The sequence below is a fragment of the Cornus florida genome, unplaced genomic scaffold (assembly GCF_030987335.1).
Source record: "Cornus florida cultivar Cherokee Brave unplaced genomic scaffold, ASM3098733v1 CherokeeBrave_3.0.0_Hap2_Chr08, whole genome shotgun sequence".
In the NCBI taxonomy this organism is placed as follows: Eukaryota; Viridiplantae; Streptophyta; class Magnoliopsida; order Cornales; family Cornaceae; genus Cornus; species Cornus florida.
The window spans coordinates 56838313-56843742 of record NW_026775578.1 but is presented as its reverse complement, the minus strand read 5'-3'; the positions used below and the strand labels follow the sequence as shown (position 1 = coordinate 56843742).

The 5430-nt window shown below is 36.9% G+C and overlaps 1 non-coding gene across 1 annotated transcript; it reads right to left on the bottom strand.

The window, feature by feature from the left end:
• Positions 1-4597: 4597 nt before the first annotated feature.
• Positions 4598-4703, bottom strand: LOC132272095 (small nucleolar RNA R71). The gene has a single exon (XR_009469964.1). It is a non-coding gene; the product is annotated as a small nucleolar RNA R71 (small nucleolar RNA).
• Between the last annotated feature and the right edge of the window lie 727 nt (positions 4704-5430).

Below are 5430 nucleotides of genomic sequence, written 5' to 3'. Positions count from 1 at the left end.
TTGATTCTTCAGGTTTGTTTTCTTCTGAAACTGAATCCCAATCTAAAATAAGAGCCTTCCTTCTAAATTTTCCCTTGAAGTTTCCCCCTTATTTCTTCCTCTGGTTTTGCCTTTTTAAAGTTGGACAACTTGAGACATAATGACCAGGCTTAACACAACCATAACAAGTTAGATTTTGGGATTGACTTCTTTTCTTAAACCTGAATTTTTTGAACTTCTTTGACAGATAGGCCACTTCATCCTCTTTAAGATCATCTTCTTCAGACTTTGGTTCAGATTCTTCAGTAACTTCTTTGGTTTTAAGTGCAGCTTCTCTTCTTTAAACAGTTGGAATTCCAATTCTCATTTCATAAGCTGTAAAAGAAGCTTGTAGATCATCAATCTTCATTTGAGATAAGTCTTTATCCTCAAGAATTGTAACCTTTGCATTGAATCTAGGTGTAAGAGACTTAAGTATCTTCTTGCAAACATCAGAGTCTTTAATGTCTTCACCAAGGGATTTCATTTTATTGACAATGTCATTGATCTTAAACAAACACTCAGCCACAGTTTCCCTTTCCTCCATCTTACAAGCTTCATATTGAACTTTATAGAGTTGAATCTTATTTTTTTTAATAACAATACTTACTTCATGAGCAGCTTGAAGAGAGTCCCACATTTCTTTAGCTGACTTGCAATTCTTGACTCTGGTAAACTTTTGTTACTTCAAAGCACAGTAAATGACATGTTTGACTTTACCATTATTAGCCACAATAATTTTATCAGCTTCAGAGGGATTGTCAGGACTAAGAATCACAATACCATGCACAGTAGCATGCCAAACATCATAAGAGTGAGACATTAAGAATGCTTCCATTCTAATTTTCCATGAATCATAGTTCACACCACTGAACCCTGGAGCTTTGTTTGTAACTTGGCCTTCATCCATTGCTAATATCAACTATCGGTTTGCTAGAACCTTACACAGCAAACCAAAGCTCTGATACCAATTGTTAGACTAAGAGAGGGGTGAATTGGTCAAAACCTTTTTCAATATTAACTTAACAGCAATCAAAACAAGTAAGCAATATACAATGCAGCAGAGTTTAAAAGGAAACCTCTCAATTAGGGAAATCCTTGGTTCTTGGCCAATGCCAATTCAATCATCCACTAGCTATAAGTAAATTGTTACACACTCAACTATCTCACTCTCTACACACACCTTTGTTAAAGAAGTAGACACTAGTATTCACACACTCTATTCACACACTAGCTCAATACAGTGTATACACAAACTCCCCCTGTCCTAGGCAATCCTGCCTGGACCAAACAAGCTCTCAAAGCTCATCAAAAACATCATAACAAGTGTAAAACAATAAGCACAGGTCCTTCCTACAATTAAAATAAGGCAGACAACTTAAAATATCAAATTACCACTTTAAATCATCAATCTACTGTATTCTGTGTTTGAAGGATAAAATGGGAATTTCCTTTTGAGATTCATTCAATAGCCTCATACTCAGTCTTCATTCACTATGGTACTCATGATCATAGCTTTGAACAATGAATTATAGCATGAGAAGATCGTAAAGTTCATTACAACCCCTGTTTCAGCAAAACACAGTATAAGCCTTTGGGTTTGAATACTGAAAATTGCAGCTAACCAATATTCTATCACAAGGTCAACTTCAGCAGTCTAGATTCATCAAAATATACTTGCTAGTAGATTAAAATCTCATAATATAGCAAGGTATAATCAATCAGTGCTTGAATCCAAGAATAAGCCAGCAAATTAAGCAAAACAGGTGAGCTCACTGTCCAAATTTGATTTCAGCATTTTTTCAACAAAAATTTGAATTGAGCAAGTGTAAATAGGTGAATTATACCTGTGTCAACCCTCAGACTAGACCACAGCACCTTGGAACTCAAATTCACTACTCAGTCCAGCCCTTACAGCAGTAATAACAATAGCAACTGCATCTCCTCAGTTAAATACACTAACAAGGCTTGTATCAGTGAGGTTTTATAGCATGAATCATCATAAAAACACTCAGAAAATCAAGTTCATTCAATATTCTCGAGAGATTATTGATGAGCGCTGAATATATGCATATTCGGGCCCCTGAGTACGTATATGTTAGGGCCTAAAGTGATACTTCTATCCATTATTAGACTAATTTATGCTTAATGTGTGTTTCAGGTACTTTCCCAGATAAGTGATTAAAATCGGGACTTTATGCTGATATTGAAGTTTACCAAGTCGTTACCGGTCATTCAGAGCAAGCCGAGAATTGAATTGGTGAAGTTTGAAGCAATTGAAGCCTTAGAGCTTGAGCTCAAGTGTTGAGGTTCGAGCATTACAACAAAGAAAAGAAGAAAAGTCAACAAGGCCAAATGCTCGAGCATCAGTACCTTGATGCTCGAGCCTTACTGTAAAGATGCTCAAGCCTTAACCAAAGGTGCTCGAGCCTTAACCCTAAAGCTCGAGGATGAGGCGTTGTAAATTAATGAGTTAATTTTGAATTGAAGGCTATACTCCCAGGTCTCGTGCATCACTTCCATAATCAAACACTATCAACAGAGGATCGAGCATCATCCCTTGATGCTCGAGCATTGAGCCCCAGATGCTCGAGCATGGTACCTAGTAATCGAGCCCAAGAAGCTTGGATTGAGCAATGTTAAAAGAAAAAGATGCTTCAAAAAATAGTTGAAGAAAATTGGTTAAGTGTTAATGTGATGATCGAGCACCATTCACTGAAGCTCGAGCATCCACCCAGTATTGCTCGAGCATTGGTTCCTGAAGCTCGAGTATGAGCCCTAAAGCTCGAGCATCCGTTCTTGAAGCTCGAGCATTGCATGACATGTCAGATTAAAAGCTGCGAGATTGCTATCTTTTCAGCCGTGTCTTATCCCAGTTGGGCCAGAAGACCTAAAAGCCCACCAAATACATATTTTCTTCTATAAAAGAAGGCATAAGCCTTGATAGAAGAGGTCCAAAATTCCAATCTCTTTTACGTATTATTCAGAAGGCTGAAGGTATGGTGGCTTTTAGGGTTTCTACAACCTTGAAAGTGCAGATCCTGAGTAGAGAGGTGCCGTCCGTGGCGATGGAGATGAACTCAACATAGATGTTATTCAACCTTGTCATGAGTAGTTAATCCTTTTCTTAGGGCACTGATGTAACCCAACGTTATATTATGGTTTGGTTGTTTTGACTCTGGGTTTATTTTAATATATTATGTTTTCTTGATTATACGAGTATGAGCACTTGAGACAACTCAAGTGGTTTTTCATGCTTTAGTAGAATATAAATTGTTATTACCTTGTCTTAGATATAATAATTTATGTTCTATTCTCAACCTACCTTGTTGTACGGTATCTGGCGGAGCCTTGCCGGACACAAGGATAGAGGTTATATAATGGTGTTCCAATGAATTTTACAAACGAACGTTTTCATAATCTATGCTTAGGAAATGTGGTTCATTCACACAGTAGTTGAAGGAGTAGGTAGGTGAATACTCCATGCTAAGTAAAACATCTTTCTTTAAACTCTGAACTGAATGAATGATAATCCCAGAGTTGATTCAATTGACCATAGTATAACGATTGTGGTAAAGTCAAAGCCCTAAGATCTTCCCTATCTGATCCTTCAATTTAGTTTAATTTGCTCTAATTTAATATTTTGTTTAATTCCAGTTTGTTAAATCGTGACAACCAACAAACTCTATAACCAAGTTTCTGTAAACCATAAACCTAATTTAAAGGCTAAATACAAATTCAATCTCTCTGTTGGTTCGACATTTTGCATAGAGCTATATCCTACATGATATCATACGATTGAGAGAGACACATCAATTTTTGAAGCCGTTGTCAGGAGATTGTTTTTGTTTTAGTTTTTAATTAGTTATTTTGGTTTACCAGTCTTCAGACTTTCTGATATCTCATCTTAATGCTTTTTCTTTTTCAGGCACAAATTAGCGGTGAGGACAAAGACGCTTAAGGGAGAAAAGCTTCGGTTTATATTTTGTTTTTGTTACTATTAGGATTAGTGGAACCAATACATGTTAACTCGCCAAACTATATCAAAACCTTTAGTGCATGATCCTGAAATAGAGAGAACTTTAAGTCAATTAAGAAAGTTTAAAAAACATTTGAATAATATTGATAGTTTCTCTGATAACATGGCTGAGCAACATAATGCACCGGGTAATAATGGTAATGGTAATGGAGAACGGGTTCCAGCTGTTCCTCCACAACAATCACAATTGAGGGATCATTTCATTCCTACCACCTATACTTCCCCTTCGTGCTTTGTTTTTTCTGGATGCTGATGTAACCCATTTTGAAATCAAGCCTGCTATGATCCAAATGCTTCCTACCTTCCATGGGTATGCAATAGATGATCCTTATAAGCACTTAGATGTGTTTTTGGAATTGTGTTCAACTACCAAGTTAACCACTCTATCCAATGATTCATTCAGAATGCGTCTTTTCCAGTTCTCTCTCAAAGATAAAACAAGAACTTGGTTGTAGTCCTTTCCAAAAAATTTCATATCTTCATGGGACATGTTATAACAGGAGTTCTTGAAGAAATATTACACTGTGGGTAAAACAACATAAATGAGAAGAGAAATCATGGCATTTTCCCAAATGCCGGGAGAACAGCTTCATGATGCATGGGAGAGATATAATGATCTTCTAAGAAAGTGTCCACACCATGATATTACTTAATGGTACTTAATACAGATCTTCTATGATATTCTTATAGACTCGTATAGAAACATGGTTGATGCTTCCAGCAATGGAGCTTTTCTGCGTAAGAGTCTGGCTGATGCTTGGGAACTGTTTGAGGCCCTAAGTGAAAACTCAGTGCAACATGCTTTTTCCTCTAGGTCTAGGTCTTCACCTGGAATGCATAAGGTTAAAAACTTTATGTGGTAGATAAATCTAGTGAGTTAGCCGCTCAAATAGAAGCCTTAAACAGTAGGTTCGATCAAATCCTATCATTTTCCTTTGCTCCTGTTGCTAATCCGTAAACTGCCTTACCAAAGGAAATTTGTTCCATTTGTGTTAATTCTAACCATTTTGTTGACACTTGCCTTATGCTGGGATAATCATCTGAGATCCCATTGGAGTAAGTGAATGCTGCATTCTCTAAGCCAGCTTATAATCCTTATTATTCTACATATAATCCTGGCTGGAGAGATCATCCCAATCTGTCATGGCGTAATCCAAATCAAGGGAATACTATTTCCCAATCTCAGTGGCAGTATCAAAATTCATCTGATCCTATGCCATAAAATAATTCTTTCAACCAATCTGGTATTTACCGTCCACCCTAATTTAGGAATCAATTTATTCAAGCTCCTAATCTTCCACCTCTTCCTAGAAATTCTGCTTTTGAGGAACAAGTACTCAATGTCTTGGTGAAATTGAACCCAACACCCAGCT